The sequence below is a fragment of the Phalangium opilio genome, unplaced genomic scaffold (genome assembly GCF_054372755.1).
Source record: "Phalangium opilio isolate 3A_F unplaced genomic scaffold, DU_Popi_V2 ptg000070l_1, whole genome shotgun sequence".
NCBI lineage: Eukaryota > Metazoa > Arthropoda > Arachnida > Opiliones > Phalangiidae > Phalangium > Phalangium opilio.
The window spans coordinates 6,357,788-6,381,266 of NW_028324182.1; the positions used below are offsets into that span (position 1 = coordinate 6,357,788).

At 35.9% G+C, this 23,479-nt stretch overlaps 1 protein-coding gene across 2 annotated transcripts in view; it reads left to right on the plus strand.

Annotated features, from left to right (window-relative positions):
* The first annotated feature begins 2,154 nt into the window (after positions 1-2,154).
* The window catches only part of LOC149661293 (inositol hexakisphosphate kinase 1-like), a 35,535-nt gene continuing 14,210 nt past the window's right edge, over positions 2,155-23,479 (plus strand). Inside the window, exon 1 of one of the 2 annotated variants that reach the window (XM_089842770.1) lies at positions 2,155-2,608. The gene's annotated coding sequence lies outside the window, so the exon portion shown is untranslated. Of the gene's footprint in view, positions 2,609-16,185; positions 16,745-23,479 lie in introns of those variants that run through there. The other variant, XM_089842771.1, reaches the window with a different exon arrangement.

Here is a 23,479-nt window from a genome sequence, read left to right on the forward strand (position 1 = left end):
GTGTCTTATAACGTTTTATATAAGGTGAAGCGAGTTAGTAACGATATCTATTTTCTATTTCTAAACTATGAATCATTTTATTGTTTGGAATATTTTGGCTAAGGTACCGACAGGTTTTAAAATTAACTAGCCAGGTTAAAGTATGAATTTGAGCAAGATAAATTATTATACAATTTAAAATTACAACACAATAGTTTTGGAGATATAATGGAGTGACGCTATGCCATTATTTTTGTCAAAACTTAAAATTTACGATCGTATAATTTCATCCGGACAGTTTTAGAGAACAATAGGATATTTGTTAAATGAGTTTAAATTGCCATAAATAATGTCACATTTGGTAGTGAGTTATCAGTACTTTGGATGAAATTAAGTACAATGCTGATGCAGTAGAGCTACGGAGCGGAAGGAATAGGTATTACAAAAAACAACGGCACGCGTTGCATTCTGGGAGTGTTAAGTCTTTTACAATTCCTCGCGATGTAGACATTCTACAGTACAAGTGCAAGTACTAGTTCAAGTACCAGTATAAGAATATTTCAAATTTACAATATTGATCCCTTAAAGGCCGACTTCCAGCGAAAAGGGTTCTAGCGAACTGAAAACCGAGCATCGAGGCTATCAATGAAGCGACCGTGCCGATTTTCGAAGCCCCTCTGGGTCAAAAATTGGAAGGGTTCTCGCTAACTGAAAGCCGTGCAATGCGGTTCTAGCGAACTGAAGATGAACAATAGAAATCCTTTTAAATTTATTTTCTCTCGAATTTTTGCTTTCCCCCTGAAGGAAATTCTCTATTGTATATCTTCAGTTCGCTAGAACCACATTTCACGGCTTTCAGTTAGCTAGAAACCTTCCATCTTTTACACCAGCGGGGATTCGAAAATCGGCACGGTCGCTCCATTGTTAGTCTCTATGCTCGGTTTTCAGTTCGCTAGAACTCTTTTCGATGGAAGTCGGCCTTTAACACGTATTCCCTTCTGGCAAAGAATTATGAATGATGATGAAATTTTAGATATTAAGTAGGCAGATATTAAATCGTGTTTTGAAGTTTTCAAAAAAAAAAAATTATACCCCCACTCTATCTTTAGGCCTTTTTATTTTCAACTTAAATTATTTTTGGACCAAGTTCAAAGTCGGTAAATTTTTGTTGTCTTTTATCGCATTTTTAAGTTTATTTCATTTTTCAACGAACTTAGACTCTTCGAGAGTTTTTACCTAAAAAAAAAGTTAAAACATCTGAAACGTTGATAATTTACAGACTCCCAAAACATGACAGTTTTAAAGTCGCCATACGCTGAGCTCGAATTCAAGGCAATTAATATACATTATGAGTGGGGTCATAGTTTTTAAAAGGAAAGAATTTGTAGTTTATTTTTGGGAGTAGTACCAAGGTCTAGGTCTATTTTAACGATACTCTAAAACGAGCTGGTTTTAATAGATGATCTCTAAAACGGCTTTCAACAGTCGAGTTAAATTTAAATTTTTACTCATTGCGAGCCTCTCTTTAAATGGTGTTGAAATAGTGAAGAGTTTATACATAATTTTTCCCGTACAATCTGGCATTTTGACAAACTTTCCATCGAAATATTTGCTCTAAAGAATGCAACGCTTCAGTTGGAGCTTGCTTATAGTAATTGGATAAATTAAATTTTAAGTAATATTACTTATAAATTGAGTAGCCATGGAAAAATGCGGAGTGGGCCTAAAATCAATCATACTTCACCAACCAAAATAGGGGTTCATACGTATTTGGTGTTTTCTAATAGATTTACCTTATATTAACCTTTATTCTCGATAAATTCGGGATTTTACCTTGCTAGTAATAATTAACAGCCTTGAAACAGTTCTTACAGTTAGGCCTAATTAATTTCGCAACATAAACTTAACCTTGAATAAATGTAATTTCTTTTGGGTGAGAGGCCCGTTTCTGGGTTTTTAATATGTGATGAAATGTCGTTGCTAGATGTATGTAAAAAAAAGCGTTTATTATTACGGAAGAAACCCTGGTGCGAAACGCGAGCAACTTCCGCTTTTTTCGGCTCTTTTGAAACGCTTTTTTTTTAGCGTCTTCCCCCCTTCGGTCGATTACGTCACCAGTTTGGCTGGCGTTGTAGCAACCGACGTTTCCGAACCGGGCTTTATTCTGGCGTTCAGACAGTCGGTACTCTGTACTCGAATCGCGCGGACGGAGCTATTCCGTTTCGTGAATATTCGCGAACAAAGGCTTAAAAATTCATTTAAAAATTCAATCCCGGTTAGATTACAATACTATGCGGCTTTTCATAGCTGCAATTGAAAAAACCTTAATTAAAACTAAGTTATATTCGTTAAAATATTTAATAATCTCTTTGCTATTATATGGTTAGGCTTAGTGACGTGTACCTCCCCACAAACCATTCGCGATGTGAACATTACCGTGTTTTAATGGCGTCTGCTTAAAACTGAGAAACATGTAGCGACAACCGCGGTAAAATTGTGAACATCAAAAATATACTTTTGTTATTAACATTTTAAGTTTAATTTAAATTTATTTTATACTTTATTTAATTTAAACCACGCGTCAAGACACTAATTTTCAAGCAATCAACTAAATAACATATTCATTAACGTATGTCAAGTTTATTATTTTATTTCTTGGGTTTCTTAAGCCTTGGCATGATTATTAGGCTTAGCATGTTGGGGGGGGGGGATGGAAACTCCTTAACTGGCTACTGAGGTTCCACCTCGGAGTCTCGGATATCGCTTAGCTAATACAGTGTATCCAAATTTGGTGAAGTATCCGACACCACTAGTTTAGTTTCCATGGGAACGGTGGTTCTCCTAAAAACCAGGCGTTCGGGACTCCGGAAAAATAGAGGTCTATTGAGACCTTCTGTTAAGATAACAAAGTTGAGGCTACTATATGGACAATGTATTGATTGATTATAGAGAGAAAAGTTTTAGATAATACCGCTACATTATTCCATAAGATACAATTCCCAAGAAAACCAACCCCTTTGGCTACCTGAATTGCCTGCATAATGGTTTATTGAACGACAAACCTTTTTTTCTTCTTTACAAATAGCAAACGCTAAAAATATTACAGTAGAGGTTTTTGTCTTAAAGAGGTGAATAACCTATTGACGATTTAAATTTCCGACTCTGTAGTAAGGAATTAAAGCTATTTCTTTCGCAACCGAAGTAAAACGTTTTGTTTTTAAGCTCAGTTTCCTATAAAACTCGTTTTGAAAGAACCGATTGAAATGCAAAATATTTTGTGTATGATATAAAAATTATAAATTAGAAAAAATCAACGTGATAAGAGTAGGAAATCACAGTTATAAATGTAGTGAAAACGTTTTTCACGGAAGAGCATAACGTTGGTTATGTAAGTCATATGATCATAAGTTTATAAGATATGTTCCATAAGTATGACACTACCTGTACATAGTTTACAGGCATGGAGGATTCCTACTATTAACACAAGGAGACCAAGCGACTTAGAGTGTAAAATCGTCTGCTATTTTACGCTCTAAGTTTTGGTCTCCTTGTGCAAATGGTATGATCCTCCTTGCGTGTAAACTATGTAATGCTAGAGACTTGCAACTCGAGCTAGTTCGAGAACGACAAGCGAGAATTGACTAGACTCGGTTAGTTTTGCAGTCCATCTAGGTCCTATTTAGTCTTTGAGACCGCATCACGAGAATCTATGACGTTTCACATACGTCACTTCATCACAAGCGTTCAGTAACCTGTGACAAACTTATTGAACATATTGTATGAACTTATGATATGACTGAGTATATTTACTATAAGATCTGTGACATCGAACTATTGACATTTCAGAAAAAAAGTAAACAAACAACCTTCTACATATCTCTTAAAAACAAACCACATTGATTGAAGGTTTTTTTTAAACAAAGATAAATTTTATCAACAATAGCTTAACAATTTTTGGTTTCGTTCTAGTTCCATTCATTATCTTTACAAAATTATCGTATAATTTAGATCGAGTCGCTAAGAAACTTATATAGATATTTGTTTGTTATGATGCGTAAAACGTGCAAAAATAATCCTTCGTTATAGATAATTTCTCCTGTAATCTCTGAGGTTTCCAGATTGAATCGGTTTTCCGACCCAACTTATTTTATTTATAACCCTGATGTCGGATTGAATATTATTATCACTTTAAATCCGGGCACGAACGCCGTTAATTTTAATTAATATCTATTCCGTCCTAGACCTAAATAGATTAAAATAAATGACAAGTTGGGAAAACCAAAATATTACCTCTCCGAGTCAAGAGGTCTACTACTACAAACTTATTTACCCAGATATGGAGTTATTTCACTTTTTTGAAGTAAAAATTTACGAAATATTGAAGTAGTATTCCAAACATAGCAAACAGTAAAGTAGACGACATTTTACATCCAATAAGGATAAATCTTGGACACATGGAAATCAGTCAATGGGGAAAAGAACAGGAAATGAAGTCTACGCTTCAGCTGTTTACCCTATATTCTGGTAGCTACATTCACAACTGGTTTTCAGTGTAAACACAATCGTCTCGTCTCACCTCAACAATATTCTTAGTTTGCCAACACGAATGTTAACGTTAAATAACACCAAAGCTAAATTATACCCAGACGCACTAATAGTCATAGCGCACCGTAAAGAGAATAAAAAGTCTGTAGCTACTCGTTTACCACTAGCCCTTTTACTAATCTAATTGCCACCATGATCTTTTCTTCTATTATAAAATCTTTACCTGATTATTTAAGAGTGTATTTAACTTTCGGCTCACTCTGAACCGTTAATGTCTCTTCATTTCAGACACGAAAATCAAAGCCAAAAGTTTACTTCACTTCAGGCCTCAATAATTTACACTTTGTTTCACTAAGCCTATTGCGGATAATACTTGTTTTACCCGCCGGAGTCTAGGTCTTAGGTTTCTTCATGAAGTCACTAAACCAAGGATTATTCTATATACAGATGTCGTATAGCTTAAGTAATATATAAACAGCCATTTCAAATAACAATATTAAAAAAAATCTTTGGAATATCAAAATGAAACAGAGCTTTAAAGCTACAAAACTACTAAATGCATCATAATTACGAAAAATACTTCCACATATTCACTTTATATTATGTAAAAAGGGAATATTAAGGTTCTGTATGATTTCTTAACACATCAACACAAGGCTAACTGCTAACGCGACGCACTAGTGTAACAACGGACGGACACACACAGACAAAAAAATAAGCTGCTTTTTAACTCTTTCCGTATTAATTTTGAGATGAGAAACAAGATTATCTTAAATATTAAAATAAATATAATTAATATTAAATATTTTCTTCGTCAGTTGTTTGCCTTATTGAACGTTACATCGTTTTGATATAGAACAATTAAACATTCTAGAGAGACTTGACTAATATTGGCGTTTGAAATGAAGCATACGCCGGTTGCTTCGACTTACTCAAATAGGTAGTATATAAGGGATTCGAATCGCGGCTGTAGATAAGAACATCGCAATTGCGTGAACCTTGGAGGAAGACCCCTCCATTGGAAGGCTAGACGTTTCTCGTAACCCTAGCCGATCGCCGCGTATGTCTTAACCTTAAGGATGTTGGTGGTGTTAGAAGCCAGGTGTACAGACTGGTGTCCATGTGGGATGGACAAAAACAAAGACCAGAAGATGGTTGTGTTAGAAACCAGGTGTACAGACTGGTGTCCATGTGGGATGGACAAAAACAAAGACCAGAAGATAGTGGTGTTAGAAGCCAGGTGTACAGACTGGTGTCCATGTGGAATGGGCGAAAGACTAGAAGATGGTGGTGTTTAGAAGCTAGAAAGTTCAGACTGGTGTCCATGTGGGGTGGACAAATGAACAGTTGTTAGACAGACAATGGAGTTATAGCCTGTAAGTGGAATACAATTTCCGGGACTGTAAATGCGGTCTGGAAATTGAATACACGTTTGCTCCGATCTGCAAACTGCGAACGCGGTCACGTGGGTATAACAACGGACAGACAGACAGACAGACAGACAGACAGACAGACAGACAGACAGACACGTCGAATTTAGAACCTCTCCGTGACATACGTCACTCGGAGAGGTAATAAGACGTTGTTTTATCATATTACCGTCTTTAAAAAACTATATATAAAGAAGGAACAGAAAATTCCAGATTACAGAAAGTTTATGTCGTAAATTTTAAATTTCGTCTACTGAAAGACAGTCTGTTTTGGAGGTAAAAATTATTTTTTTATATTTGTGAAGTGTTTATGTTAAATAGAAAACGGGTTCGAATTTTAGTTAGAATGTTTGTTACGTCGTTTATAATCCTGGTTAATTAACTATTTAATTAAAAGTTAGTATTATAATAAATGTGGCATTTGATATGTTACGTTTTCCACTGCTAAACCTTTTAAAAAATTACTTGGTAAATGGTAATGATTTTCTTCGAAGTTATTTACTTCTGAAATATTTAAAATAAGCTTTCAAAGATTTTCTTCGAAGTTATTTACTTCTGAAATATTTAAAATAAGCTTTCAAAGATTTTCTTCGAAGTTATTTACTTCCGAAACATTTAAAATAATCTTGTAATGATTTTCTTCGAAGTTATTTACTTCCGAAACATTTAAAATAAGCTTTCAAAGATTTTTTTCGAAGTTATTTACTTCTGAAATATTTAAAATAAGCTTTCAAAGTTTTCCTTCGAAGTTATTTACTTCTGAAATATTTCAAATAAGATTGCAAAAACAATTTTTTTTTAAATAAGTTTATGTTTGGATAGATATTTCATATTATAAGAGACTGCATGCCGTTTTTCATAATGAGTTTGAACCCAAAGCTATCAGCCGATGTCTGAGTACGACTTTATATTCAATTTCAAGGTTGTCTGCTACGAGGCGTTTGTCTATTCACGGTCTGTATATTGAAATTGAAAATATTTAGTCTCGTAATATCGTGTAATATATAGTTTAAAGGGCGGAATATTTTTTACTTTGTCTAAAAAAGCGAAAACGTTACCTGTGAAATTATTTTTTGGCAAAGTTCACTACATAGTTTGAAGATCCTTCATGGGTGCTAATAATAAACTTTTATTTCTGATTCTTTCATGTTAGGGTTATTGTTTCAAATTCTGCGGTCACACGTTTAACACTAAAAATTAAGGCTTAACAAGTTGACCGTGTATGTAATGTAATGAACTCGAGTAGCTAAAGTGCTAAACCTTCCTTCCAGGAATGCATTAAATTTTTAAAATTTTTCCCATATATATTGTCTTTTTCTACATCAACATCATTATTATCTGGCCTCTAGATGACCTTAACCTACTGCTGCTGATTTAAAAAAGAAACAATGAACGGTAAATCTTTCGGAAGATGCAGTTACAATAATTTGTAGGCCCTTAAAAACCTTTTTTTTTACAAGCTTAAGAAAAACAAACGGTAAAGCTCCAATTTCGTCAGCAAAGGATTAACCCCTCCTTGCACGAAAGTTTTACGGACATAAGCAATTTATCGAACAAACAGTAGCTAGCTAGGAGATGCAGGCCATGATAATATCGTGGGCGAATAATTAATATTTAGTTGGAAATAGTTAAATACTTAAGAGTATATACAGAGAGATATTCTTTCGAATTTATAATTATTCCTTCTTGTCTTGTCCTGTTGCAAAATCGTTATTAATATAAAACTGTCTTAGTGGTCAAAGACTAGAAAAAGCAAACGATAAGAGAAGAAAATAGAATGACCGAAGTCTCAGATATTAAAATTTTTCAGTTTAATGACATGATTATAAAACATCAATTATTTAAAAAAAATACTTATCTTCGTTTTTTTTTTTTCACAAAAATTCCATTTGCCCAAAATATTTTATCAGGGTACATACAAACCTGAAAATTTCAGGGAAATAAAGTGTTGACTATAAATTCAGGGAAAACTTAAGGAAATATGTAATTTTTAGTATAATTCAGGGAAATCAGGTAAACATTTTGTGAGACTTGAGTAAGTTTGCCCTGATGGGGTTGCAACAACTGTAAATAACCACTCATAGTTATTACTTCAAAAACAACCCCACTCCTGCAGTAGGTAGCCTTACTCCTGGAAATTTATAAGGAAAAGCGTGGAAATGTGAGGGAAATCAATTTTCCGAAAGTTGTATTAACCCTGTATAGGAAGCAATTAGTTTCCTTAGCCCACGAGTTCCTCGGAGACTAACATTAGCTAAAAAGAATATACAAGGTTTGGGTATACGATACAGTATACATTCAATTTCTGCCCCTTTTTGCCCTTAGTGGGGCTTCTCCCGCGATCGCATTGATGGAGAAAGGTTTTCTAGGTCGTGGAAAAATCGATATTTTGGGTAAAACCGGGCTTCCAGCTCAAGGTCGCTTCCATCTCCTCTTTCTCTCCACTCTCTCGGATACAGGTTGTGGTGGTGGTGAAAAGACTCTATCCTCTCTCTCCCTCTGCTCATCCTACTTCTCCCGATCCCTCTCCATCTTCTTCTATAGTCGGGAAAAGTATTCTGCCAAAATTTAGTTTACTGTTGTTATAGAGTTGGTAGAAAGTTGACATTCAGGGGTAGTTTAGACAATTCCATTTACTATTTAAAGGGAAACCAACACACAGGCAGGATACCACGCTCATTACAAGCGGTGCTTTTTGGTTCAAAACCCGATCCAAATATCTTTTGATTGGACCCATTTCTGATCCGTTTAGATCACCTATTTTGGTATGGGTTTTAACAGAAGTGAGATGAGACTAGAAGTATTGAGGTAACCAAATTCTTCACTTGGCGAAAGTGAATATTCTGGATAACGCACCAACGGTTGGCCCTCTGGTAGCGGTTTCTGAATTTTCCCTCCAAAACGTGAGACGCTCGCGGTGGTAGACGGCCGAACTAGATTCAAACACCCGCGTCCGTGTTCCGCGGCTTTAGGTTGAGGGGAAGGGGGTAGGAAATGTTTTTGGAACTCGACCAATTTTTATCTCAGTAGTGTAGGCGCGTGGGAAGCGGCATAAAATCGTCAAATTTGTTCACTAGTGTCAGGATCTACTACCAATGCTAGAGCTCTTTACTTCTAGTCTCATCTTACTTCTGGTTTTAACAACAAAGACAACTTTTATTGAAATATTTTTATCGCTCTATTTCTCCTCTACCACCTCTCCTCAAATTCCAACAAGCCTTTGAAAGTGTAGGGTATAGTCTCTTTGGATAAACCTCTTCTCTCCTAGCTCTCTCTATATCTGTCATTGACGTTGCATCGCTTTGGTTTGGTTTGGGACACGGGCACGAGTTGGGCCCCGTGATTGTGATTGGGTCCTCCCATAAATGCCCAGAATATTTCGATCGTGAATTCCCCTTTGCTATGACGTCAATCTATTAAGGCTTTACGTAAGAGCTTTTCCACTTTTGGAACCTTAAGGAAATGACAAAATACATTGAGATCCTTTTACAATCGAAACTTATCGTTAATTTCTAATTTTTAATATTTATATTTTGAATTGTTTCGTCACAATGTCGTAAAAGATCTGACGTTTATTGCTAAAATTCGTATTGTTAGTGAAAATAAACTTCGTGTTTTACGATTTACAGTATTTTTGGCGCGAAACGATGGCGCCAGCATTTTTTTGGTTTATATGGTTTACTCCGAGCTTTATCCTTTGAACCCGCATCGATATCAAGATTGAAAACTATAAAAAAATCATATTTTAAGGTTCGTCGTAAAAGGGATTCATTGAGCTTATCTAGGCCTGAAACCCTTTACCCTGCAAAGCAAAACTACCAAAAGTAATAAAAAACATTTTGGCAGTTACATAACTCCCTCGTTCCTCAGTATTGAAAGTAAATATTATCGTTGCAGAAGTTTATAACCAAATGTTTGTAAGTACACTACACTTTCTAGTGTCGTGTTAGTTTAACTTTGTGAGCGTCTGACGTATCACCGACGTCACATCTTTATTGTTCTTCTTGCCTAGACTTTAACTGAACCTGAATTGCAATTTAATTCTTTCAGGGTTCATACAAACCGGGAAAACCTGGAAAAATCAGGGAAATAAATAGTTGACAAAAACCTCAGGGAAATTTCGAATTTTTAGTAAAATTCAGGGAAATTTGCGTCAAACAGGGGCTGAGTAATTAAGCAAAATGTTCATAAACATACCCTCCATAGAATTAACATTACACTATACTTTGGAGGCTCATAACTCTGGTTATATTAGAGATACGAGGATGTCCTTTGTATGTGTAATAGCATAAGTTAATAATGCCTCTAAGTACACAAATACGGGTTAAAACTGGGCATCTTCTGCAGGCTTCTGTGACGTCAGAACTCGTATAGCGCTAAGATCCGAAGAGAGAAAATTTTGAAATTTCTGTCGCGGTGCAGCCACCAAGCGGTCGAGACGAAAAAAAATCATCCAGTGGAATAAAGGAGATTTTTACGTTTCGTATAGGCAGGCACTGGGGGGGGGGGGACGAATTTTACTTGAGCAACCCCAAATCCCTCTCTCTCTTTCTCGTGAGATAGAGGCGGTTTCAGTCCTCAAACATTCTAAAAGGGATAAAAGAAACGCTAGGCTAGGCGGTACAATTTTGTATTGAAGTTGAGGTGATAAATGATACGGAGAGAGTATAGGGTTTCATTAAAGGGAGCCAGACAAACACTATTGCCATAGAAGTGGAAGCGATTTGTGTACTTAGAGGCATAATTAACTTATGGTAATAGGCATATTTGCCCCCCCCCCCACCTCCTTAGTTAACATTTGCTCCATAGGATATACGGGAAAAACCTGGTAAATTCAGGGAAGAATATGGGGAAAAACCTGGAAATCTCAGGGAAATTTGTTTTTCAAAAGTTGTATGAACCCTGTCTTATTTATATTCCTGTTCAGCAACTTTCTTCTTGAGGGACACAATTTCCTTTAATATTCGCTCTCAACTTGAGCTATTTCATCCACCGCTCTTGAACTAATCCGTACCCTAATGGCTCGAAAGGTTAAGTCTATTTTTGGGTATTCTCCCACCATCCCCAGAAAACGGGAAAAGGGCTGGAATCTCGAAATTCGATTTCTGTTTTGGGCCTCGTGCATTCATTCCTCTTTAGAAGCCTTAACTCTTAAGGCCCGTTTTCAATCAAGCTTTTCTAGTTGCTTTTTGTACTAGCTTCGCTTCAACAGTAAATCGCGATTTGCCTGACAAAAACGCGATTCAAATGGTGAAGCAAAATCGAAACTCTTCACCCGTTTTCAAATTCACTTCTCTCGCCTCTCCACGCTCGTCATGACCCGTGTTTATATCAGTTGTCTTCTGTTCAATATTTAGGCTAGTTAAAAAATACTCATAAATATCCTTAAAATTGTTAAAAACACCATTAAAATGCTTCTAAATATCCTTAAAATAGTTAAAATCACCATTAATATGCTTCTAAATATCCTTAACACTCGATATTGTTTTTGAAAATTAGGCCTATTCTCACTTTAAAACACGCGGCGCAAAAAAATTGCTCGAGAGAAATAACGTACCCACGTGACTACTAGGCCAAGCGCTTTTTCGGATAAAAGCGAAAGCAAATATCTACCCGAGGTAGATACCAGCTTTTCGATTATTTCACGCGAATCTGATTCAGAAGCGCCCAAAAAAGCGCGTTTGAAAACGGTTTCCGATTTCGCTTTAGCGTTTTGCTTCAGTTTTTGAAGCAAAAGCTTCATGAAAAGCTTGATTGAAAACGGGCCTTTAGCCTTAGGCGCAGGCGAGCGCCCGGGACGGCAGATGTTGGATAAGACAACGTTTAGCCCTGTTTATTCTCTCTTTGGGCGTCACTCAACCGGCAAAAATAATAGGCCTTAGTAACTCGAGGTGTCGGGCATTACCATTTTCATAATTTAGTTTTTACTTATAAGTTTTATTCGCCAGATACTAAGTGTCCAACTTATAACTTAACGCTATAGTTTTTAGCTACGCTTCGATAAACATAATTACGTTTTCTTAATTAATTGTTAACGGGCTGTGTCATTTTTGGTTTTGCGCCAATTATTATTCGGAATCGTTGATAAGGAAACGCTAGGCAATTTGAGGTTTGGATAATTGTCAGATTGTTGTTTGAGGGGATTTAATAATCAGGTTAATCTTAATTGCCTTATCGTTATACCAAATGTTTCATAATATTAAATACATTTGAGATTTTCATAATTTTACTAGAGATGCGTTTAAAAGAGTAAGGAAAAATAGGCCTAAACGGACCAGAAATATAATTTTAATGAGAGTAAAATTATATAATCTTTGAAGGTCCAGTTTCTTAGACTCAAAATGAGGTCAGAAAAGCCCTTGGTAAACCATGCGATCTTTGACTTGAAAAGGTCAAGGGAATATACTCTTCATACTGGAAGTGTCTATTAAGATATTTCAGAACAATAGCTATTCTAATCCCTTAATGGTTTCAAGGTAAACACATTTAGGTATCCAATATCGATTTTTTTGACAGCGATACCTATTTTTAACATCCCGATAATATCTATCTTCTTTGAAAAAGTCTTTTATCCGGGACCCCGCCCGCCTTGAACAAATTTTAATCATATATGGGAAGGGTTTTATTTTAGCCTTTTTAGTTTCTAGGAAAGGTTAAGTCTCAGGCTTTTAGTCGATAACCCCAATGTGAAAGAGACTTGTGTTTTGGGGGAAAAACTGGAGTTTGGTTTGACCCAATTTTTCTCCCACGAGCGCGTTGCATGCATGCTTGCTCGGCGCAAAATGGAATGCTAGCTGTAAGGATAAAGGGGAGGACTAAAAGCACGTTTGTATAAGCCGGGCCCTAATCCATCCACCTCGCCCCTTTTGTCTTGAACAAGTTGAAGGAGGCAGGAGCCAGGGTCGCGGGGCAACGTAACATCACGTGGTTTGAGACTTTTAATCGAGGGAAGGGACGCTTATGTTGATTTTGAGCGCGAACCCCCAAAGGCTTGTTATAACTTATGCCAGAAGTAAGATGAGACTAGAAGTATATAAAGAGCTCTAGCATTGGTAGTAGATCCTGGCACCAGTGAACAAATTTGAGGATTTTATGCCGCTTCCATCGCGCCTACACTAGAGAGAAAAAAATTGGTCGAGTCCTAAAAGATTTCCTATCCCCTTCCCCCCAACCTGAAGCCGCGGAACACGGACGCGGGTGCTTGAATCTAGTTCGGCCGTCTACCGCCACGAGCGTCTCACGTTTTGGAGGGAAAATTCAGAAACCGCTACCAGAGGGCCAACCGTTGGTGTGTTATCAAGAATATTCACTTTCGCCAAGTGAAGAATTTGTTTACCTCGATACTTCTAGTCTCATCTTACTTCTTGTTATTACTTATGCTAATGAAATTATTTATTCCCAACGTTTGTTGACAAAATTCAAAACATCTCAATTGTCCATTCCCTCGGGATGCACGAGGCGTTTTTATTAGAAATTCTCAAAATTCTCTTCTTAATGATGTCTAGTTAATGTTTTGCCATTGAGAAATAATGGAGGCCCCTTCCCTATGTATTCAGTATTATCCTTTTATCTTGGGTGATTCTTGAAAGACATCTTTCAGCGTCTCTTGACCCAAATATCACCGTCGTTGTCACTTATTAGGGGCCACGAATTTAGCTGACAACAACAAAATTGTCACTCGTTATACAGATAGTGGAAATTCCTCTTAAATTTGCAAGGTTTAAGATTATTTTTAAGACTGTATTATCATCATTGTATAGCGGCATTCAGCTTATCCTAACCACGACTAAACAAGTAATTATCTTTCACTTTACTCTCCCTTTAAAATGAGGCATATCTAGCACTACTACTACCACTACAGGTCAGGTCAAACTAATAGCTCCAATTAAAAAAAGAAAATGTAGTTTTAAATACCGGATGTTTAGAATTTTACATCGCCCCCTTGTCCAAAACAATAGGAATAATATTATGATAATTAGTTTAAATATAGCTTCAACTGTCTGATTTCAGTCTAGACAACTTAAATCACTTAATTAAAACTAATTTTAAGTACGATAAGAAATAAATCAGGGCCTTTTAGTTGATGACATTTTAAAATCTGTGGAGTGTTTATCTACCATAGGCAAAGATAACCTTATTTACATATTAGATTAAAAAGAAAATTCGCTCAGTCAACTGAATTGAAGGGTAGATCTTTTAGATTATGGTGGCGGTTTTCTTTCAAGACTTAAGTACTTGTTTCCAAGAAGAGGCCCCCTTGTCAAATAACTCCTTTGTAAGACCACGGGTTGAAAACACCCTTCAAACGTTTATCTAAAATCTTAAAACCATAACTCTTTAAGATATTTTTTCTTTAATTTTCTAATGTTCTCAACACGACTTAGCACATACACTCTTTTTAAAATTCACATGATAAATTCTATGAACTGTCAGAAACTCTTGGGTTAGATATCTTATAGTCTTAACCATAAGTTTATTACTGTAAATCTACAGTCAGTATATAGCGGTTTCTAGAACTTGTTTCAATTCACAAAATTGTGTGGGCGTTTTTTTTTCATCGTAACGGAATCTATCATTGGTAAAGAATGTTTTTCTTCAGCTCTCGTGAGGAATTGTGGGAAAGATATCTGCGCATGTCTTGTTTAGAATGTTCGGCGTGCTTCCCATCTGACATATCCCGCCAGGAGGCGCTCTAATCAAGAATGACTGGATAGTCAATTACTGTATAGCATTACCAACTTATTGCTATAAACTTATGGATTATCATTTTAAATTAAATTTCAAGATGTTTTTGACGGTTTGTGTTATCATAAGCGGGACCTCTGTTACTTATCTCTATTAAATAATGAGCTGGGCCTCTTGTCACATTATAAAGCAAGAAGTTATATCTAGTATCTCAGAGAGAAGGTATAAATTCGCCAGATTTCCAGCTTTATATCCAGTCCAAACGTAGGTCCGGAGTCAATCCCCTTCTCTAAAGTACAACCACCATCTCATTGGTTCTTGAAAACTCACGTCAGCGCGACGACGCGAGTGACGAAAAATTTCCGACTGAGGAGAGGCGAAATAGCCCGGCGCCTCCTTTTACGTCCCCCCTTGTATTTTGAAAGGGGGACTGGGACTATGGCGCGCGAATACAAAGGCATCTTGTACCTTCTCTCTTAGATACTGATATAACTTCTTGATAAAGTATAGAAACGAAAATAAATACCCCCTAAGTTACACCACCAAACTTTCGCCTCGCCAATTATTAATACAGGAATCCTAACGTGAACATCATTATTTACGTACACATCTACTTATCTGTCAAAACCAGTTGTTTATTGTTATAAAATAATCTTATCAACGCCCTTTTGTGTCGCTATACAGGGTGTTTCTTTCATCGTTGACCAGTCTCAAACATTTACAAAGTGGTTTGCGTTTAGTAAGTGATGAAAATTTCAAAGCTATTTTATAGAGACAAACGTATTTTCTTATCAAATTGTGAAATACACGGAAATACATTTAAATTTAAGGAGAGTTGGTCAAAAATTTGTATGTTTTAGTTTGTAAATTAATACCAATTATGATTGCGTGTTCAGTTTTGTATCTTTTGATTCTTTTGTAACCGTCGAAATTATGTCAATACCCTGTATTTTTCAAGGAAAGTTTACGTAATGCATTTCCTGGAAAATAGACCAGCGGGAGGGTAGGCCTATACCATGAAATATTGAATCAAGAATTCTAGTATGTTCTGGGGAAACATCCTCCGTTTTTCCAGGAATCGATTACGTTCCTTGAAAAAAATTATTCTCTAAGCCTTAACCCCGAATTATCCAACAAACGCTGCTGCGACCCTATAAGTTTTATACACACTTTTATAACAAAAAAAAAATATATTTTCGTATTTTATTCGAGTTCATTTGAATGCATTCTCAACTTTTAAATCCCTTAGAGTTTGGGTGGAATTTTTTTTTGCTATATAGATCGTGGGAAAAAAGATCAAATAAAAAAGAAATTTAGGTTGTTCTTTTGACAATAGGATAAAGGTATGTATACGGGAAACGCTACGCTATTTTAACTTAACGCATGCGTACATCGGGGTTTAAATCGTAGTCAGCTGTTTCAACCAGACGCGTATGGTTGCTAGGGTGTTTCCATTGGTTTAAAAGCGTCACGTGTAACGTTTTTAGGGTGCGCGAGAGGGGTTTCGATCGAACCCAACACCATAATGCACGTACTAAAATACTGTGGCTTTTACTGGTGGTTCATTCGCGATATTTTGACGGTTCGAGAACAGCGCAAATCCACTCTAAATCGGTGTTTCTATCTCGATCTAAGGAGAGGATTGGCTTTGGTAAGCCTTTCCCTTTCGTCAGAAAGACCTAATCCACCACCAAAAAAGAGAAGAGAAATATCTCTGTAATATTTGAAAATAAAACCCGGTTTTCGACAAACCGGGGCCAATTCAAAATTAGCCCGAACACAGCGAAAATTTTTCCCAAAACGGTTTCGCTTTTACCTTTAATGAAAAATATTAGAAATTCGAAACGAAAAAATAATGAACTATATTGTACGCGTGTAAGACGAATTAAACAACCATTTTAATGTCGCGTTAAATTGTTTTATTCTAAAGTATTTTACTTTAAGTATATTTATTAAATGAATGAATAAAAATGTTTTTATTAGTTTATACGAGTAAATTAGGCTACGGTAAATCCACCGATGATTTTTAAAAGCATCTAGAACTATTTTATTTTAAAAGAAACTGTTTTTTAATCTCAAAGTTCGAAGACCTCTACCTGTACGCGGTGAGTAAAATAATTTTGAATTTTTTTCCCCACTTCCCCGTAAGCTACAATTTAATAATATTGAAATCCTTTGTTGAAAGGCTTAAAGATTAGGCTTAACCAAATCCCGTTATCTATATATTTAATTCGTACATGAATATTGATCCGTGATAGACGTAACCTGCGAAGTACTTGACTTTTCCTCCTCCAGGAGTGAAGAAGAGAGGAGGGGGGGAGTACGTCACGTGTGCGGTAACATTTTAAACTTATCTTAACACCTTCCCATTCGTAATTAAAAAGTAATAAGCAAATAGTGCATATAAGACAATACAGCCTTTAGGTATCTGTTCTAATCAGTTACACTACGAATACTGTGGGGGATCTGGTTGCTGTCTTATATATTCACATGTAAAATGAATTTATTCTCTAAGCTTATGTAAGTTTTCGTCCAAGTTTTTATTGTAGGGTGATGTAATCGCTTTGGAATTATCTGGAGAAAATTATTCCCTTTTAGAATTTTACCTTCATTTCTAGGTCAGATTTTTTTCAATGATGATTAAAGCAAAACCCGTATTTACAAACCTCTTTGAGTCGAAGTCCACGCTCGTACCGAGTGTACGGGTATGAGAATATTGCAGTATCGAGCTCCCTATAGGCTAATTTTTCTAGAAAGAGTTTCTGCCTCGCGATAAGACTCGGAGCAGGCGGTTACCACCAGTGTTTATGATAAAAAAATATTGTTATTATAAAAATATACGTAAACGTTAACGGAATCCCGGAAGTTTTAGAATCTAAAATAGGAAGGAAGTAGTGGGTTCACTTTACTTCCGTTTCAATACATAACGCTTTGTATTTGTTCATGATTGTTTAAGTTTGAATGTTTGTAGTGCGCAGTCAAACTTTGAAATATCTAAATTCGATTTAAACTGTTTGAATTTGGTATTCGATTTTAAATTGCGGAGCTAAATTTGAGTCGCTTTGATTGAAGATGCCTTAGAATTTCCTTGAAATATGAAGATGTCTTAAACGTCTTGAATGTATGCTTCGCAATTGTAAGGACGTAGGGAGATAAATCAAATAGTGTCCAGCCTATTGATTTATCGGTCAGATCGATATTTCTGGGAAAATAATCGATGTTAGAAAATTCTTTTTTTTATGGTTGAGGTGATCTCTTCAATCAAGACAATGTATTTGTTTGATCGGTGAAGTTAAAAATAGCAGCTTGGGAAAATCGATTGTAATATAGAGGATTTGATAGATTAATTGATGTTTAATCGGTGATAAATAATCGCTGGAAGGTTGATTGGATAATTGAAGGATTATAGAATTGTAATAGATTTATTTACAAATGACTTTCATTCGATTGACATTTTGGTCTATAAATTAATATATTCGATTAATTGAAGACGTACGTACAATCGAATTTAATCGATTCACACGTAATCGATTGAAAAGAAGTCGATTTGTTATCATTAGAAAATAACTTAGATAAAAACCAGACGGAACGTTTTATATAAGATTGAGACGCGTTGTGCCGAAAACCTCGATTACCTGAGCCTTTTTCTCTTACCCAAGTCTAGCTTCCTACTAAATCGTCTGCAAAGGGGGGCGTCTATCGGAAAATCTAAGAGAAAACCTTTCACCGGGCACCTCCGCTTTTGCGTGACTGGCAAAAGCCGCAAAACCTTATTACCGAGCCAAACTACCCTAGGTAGTTGGCACACCCAGGTAACCACTGAAGAGATTAGCAAAGGCAAATGCATGGAGCTGCCACTACTCTTTCGGAACTGGCTGGCTTCGAACAAAATAAGACCGTTAGCTACCCCTTCCCAGGTTCATAATCCAATACGTAAATAGGTGTGACATGGTGTGATCTTCGACTCTCAACAACCATTGGCTGTTGCGACGATCAATACATTGTTTCTTCTTTTTTTTCACTTGGCGTCATCGCCGCGCGGAACTGGGGATAATTATATTTTTTGGCAAAGGAAGCCCCATTTGTCGGATTCCAATTCTTCATCTAACAAACGCATCTAGGCCTGTAATACATTTTCAACCAGAAAAGCGGTTAAAGATTAATGTAGAGAAACGCGGCTTCCTACGTTATATTCGACCGTTTCTAAGGGTGTGTTCTACTATACTCGGAGATGACGTTAGTTCTCACAAATCCTATAACGTGGTTTCCCCCATTCCTTCCTGTAGGGTTGCGGCACTTGCCTAGAGGGTGTTTTAGCTATTCGACCTCGATCATTTCCAACAGATGCTTGTTCTTATGGCATAAGCAAAAGTTCATAGTGAAAAACAGAAAGTATGATTCGTCGAAGCTTGCTCGCGCCGTGTAATATGTGAAACCCCCCTTTTGCTTTCCGAATAGTGTCGACCCCCCTATGCGCACGATTGCCTTCAGGACCGTAGCACCGGGAACATGTGTCAATAGGCTTCTAAAGTAGCAGAATTAACGTTTGAATTGCCAACATAAAGTACTATTTTCTATAAACCTTTGACCTCAAAATAGAAAAAGCTCTTCTCTGATTGGTTGGTTCGTGTAGGAGTTCAAAGGAGCATGGATTAACTAACGCTAGGGATTGTTCACTAACTGTGTTTCCCATGTATTGCTATCGCCAGCTATGCATGTTCCGAATTATTCCTTGATTCCCCTCTTCATTCCCCAAATTTGTTGGACCAAAACGGATGTAGATTTAGCGCCATCTCTAGACAAAATAAATAGTTTTTGCGGATTTTAAAGATGTCGGCGCCCAATTTAGGCGGTATTTTGATTTTGACGTCATAAGACACGTGATATTTATTCCAGTTTTCTTATAACTTCCTGTTAGGGATAGTAGTTGCTGCTAGGGGGCGTTTGGAACACGCGTACTTTATCTTTTAGGGGAACGAACAACCCCTAGCGTTAGTTAATCCATGAAAGTAGGGATCGTTTGCTTCTCATTTTACATAGCGTCTACACAGCCAAGGGCCGTAAACGAAGTAACCATTCACACTATTTGCTAAACCAACCACTTTGTGTATACAGGCCCTCGGGATTCTCCGACTCAAAAATGAGAGGATAAATATAGACAGCAATTTCGTTGGTAGGTCTTCTGTATGCTTAACTCTTTTTGGAGTCACGGGTCTTTGGCACCCCCATCTCTAACGGCTCGCCGTAATCGAAAATATGGAACTATATTTAGGAAGACTTGTTTTTCGACCCTTGATTATGTACTCTGAGGTATTTGGGACTTTGCGATTCAAAATAGATACGGAATCGGGGTTGGGAATTAGATTAATGACGTATACTGAATGCGCTCCTGTTGCGACGGCGACGCGAAACCACCTTCAAATTGCGAAGAATAACAGTCCTTGTTTTGACCTTTCTTGCGTAAGGGAAACATTGTCTTTAGAGTTGTTTTTCTAAAGAACTCTGTCATCAAAACTGAATAGAAATATTAATTATAATAATAATAATTAGCTTTATCTCTAAGAAAGTTTATATTTTGAGAAATGTTTAACGCGCAATATGTCGAGGGGCTAATCACTCTGGACATCAATTACGGATTACGGATTACGTGTAATCATTTAAGCACTGTCAAGGGCGTAATCCCTTTCGCTAAGTGACTGGCCCCTCGCAATATATATGACGTCTGTCCTTTCAATTTTATCATTACTGTAATTCAAACCCTCTTTAAAAAAATCAATTCATCAAACGCGACGCGGTTAATATTTTAAGTATATTGCGTAAAATTACAAGCCATTAATTCTCTATAATTAAAACATTATCTGATGCGGTTTTATGTTATAACATGCGAGCCAGCGATATTTAAGATGAAATTAAATTAAAAAATATTATATCTAGGCCTAGGGGACTTAAATTGATTTATGTCTATTCAATTAAAAAAAGATGCGATAATATTGCATTAGACGATACTTCTAATCTTTCTTATAGTCAGATGTCATTGAAACTTAAGTTAACTCTAATCAGTATCACGAGATATAATTATTTTATTCAAATTACTTTTTTCTTTCATTTAAGCCTCGATTATATAGATTTTCTCATGGATTTTCACGTTTTATCTCTCGTATTTTATTGTATTTTATTTTATTTTCTTTAGGTAACTTTTGATAAAATAATCTTTCCCACTCCACTTGAATGTCAGCTTGTTTGTTATCTAGTTTTCCCAGCAGGTATTTGAGGTTAAACCCGCAAGTTCAAATCGGATAAAAATTCAAAACGAAATCGATACGAAACGAAAGACCCTTTGGTACCTTGGAATTAAATTTCTAGTTTATTACTTTATAAAAAAAATTGTTAATTAAGTGTTACTTAATACTATGTTAAATTGTTATTTCGTAATGCATATCATTTTCATAAAGAGGCTGAAGTTGTGTCATACAGAAATTTGTTTTGGTTTTTGTGTGTGAAATATGAGAATTTAAAATTTTGAGAGCAAAGTCTGCTCACATACTTTATTTGTATATATGTATTCCAATTTTTTTCTCATAATACAGTGTCATGGTTCGTACACTATTTGGAAAAACCGTGGAAGCCCTAAATATGACTTATTTTGAGATTTAAAACCTTTCCCACATTTTTTTTTGCAAATTAAAACGTGTCATCTCTATCGTTTTTTCATTTCAATATGACATTTTGCGAGTCTAAAAATATTATTCCGAATTGTCAGTAAACAACTTCAGTATTTTGAAACCTAATTAGTTTTTAATGGATTTTTCCCGTATTTTCGTTTTTCAGTATATATTTTTATGGATTTCAATTTGATAAACAAACCCTTGAATAACATAATACCACGTGGTATAGGGGTACCCTGATTCCACGCTGGTATTTATTTATTTAAGTTCAAATTACTATTTTAAAAATCTCCTATACTATGTATGTTATTGTTTTCTTTAAAAAACATATCAATCCACGGTTACGAAAACAACGTACAGTTCCCTTTTCAATCAATTTATAAACTGCAGTGTTTTGAGATGTCTAAAACTAATAATGAGCAAGACATAGTAAAGAAAAGTTGTTGTTTTGTCGAAGCGGTTTTTTAATTGGAAGGAAGTCCAAGGTTACTGAAACGAATTCGGCTCAAATTAAATAAAGCATAAATATTTGGAGATGCGCTATGTTCTAGACTGGAGAGAACGAACGAATGAAGCATTTTGTATTTTTAGAAAACTTTCCCCATTATCTTTCAAGAGATTATATACGCTAGCCCACACTCCACCCGCGAAGTCTCAAAGAAACATGGCACGCGTTTAAATTCCAGGAAAGAGTTATTAAGCTTAGTTAGATTCGCGTTTTATTATCATCAGCGTACGTCAGTCTCTATAGTCAAGACAGGAAAAATGGTTGAAATAATTCTAGGTTGCCAAAAGAAAGAAAACTATCGTGGAACTCCGCGTGACGTTTTTTGCACAAATTTTTTTGACGCGTTTCGCGAAGAATTGGCAAGCACGTTTTTTCTTATAGAGTATATGATTGTAGGCTTTTAGCCTAAAATTTGACGTTACATGTCACTAATTATAAAAGTCACGTTGCTGTACTAAAGGCCTTCGTGCGAATGGAATTTGGCTTTTATGCGTGGTGGAAGTTCCTAATTATGAATTAAGGAAGATGTCGAAAGTGGTTTGTTATAGAAATTAGGCTTGGCATGCATGCACGAAATGAGTTTTATATGAAAGTTAATTTTTCTTGACGAAGTTTTATAATAGTTTTCGCGCATTTTGACGACAAGGTTGGGTTTAATTTTATTTTAGTCAAGTTTTGAAAGAAAGCCAGTTGGTTAAAACGAGCTACTATAAAGTTTATTGAATAATAAAGATGTAGAGCTGACGTGTCTCTATATATTTCCATGTTGAGTAAATAAACAACAATATCTTATTGGTAATAAGATAATTTTTCTGTTCATTTTTGCAGCTTGCGATACACGATTACTTACACATTAACAAATTATAACCACTTGCGTGGTTAATAATTCAATCGCCCAGTAAATATCCTGGTACTCGCCCACTGTTTCAACGGTTCTAGCTACTGTTTAAATATTTTATAATTTAATACTTATATACTCAAGACCTTTCATAACTTTATATGTTATGAATTTTTTTGCTCCTTGGTTTAATATGAACTAGGGCTATAAGCTTTACAGTCCAGAATATCACAGTTAAAATTATATATAACATAAAAATCAATGACATGGAAAATTTACACAAATAATTACATATTCAGGTGTGCGCGAAGGTGCGACTTAAAAATATTATTTGATCGAATTGAGACGAGTTCTTCATGTAATGAATTCCAAATAGGAATGAAGGAAACTTTAAGAGGGTATTTTTTTGAGGGGTCGCTTCTGGGAAATTGTCGAAAAATTTCAAATGCACATGGCATGAATTTTTTAATGCATAATTTCGCCAGAAACATTTCTCGAATTTCCCACCACACGCGTGTTTCTGTTTCGAAAACTTAACTTTTCCACCCACGCGAAGAATTTCTGTACCATTAACATTTTACGCTGAAAAGAAAACTTTATTATCGAATGAGGAAATCTGCTCTCAAGATATTGCACTCACTCTCAAATAAATGCATTCTCCGCGTTTCTCCCCTTCCCCTAATGTTTTTCTTATCCCAAAAAAGTCCCAAACCTTTCATGCCCCACCAGGCTAGGGTTTAAACCAGCCCAAGAAAGTGTACTGTGTGTATGTAGTCTTTGACTCTATATTGAATTCATCTTGCCATCTCTTTGCTCTTCATGCCGCTGC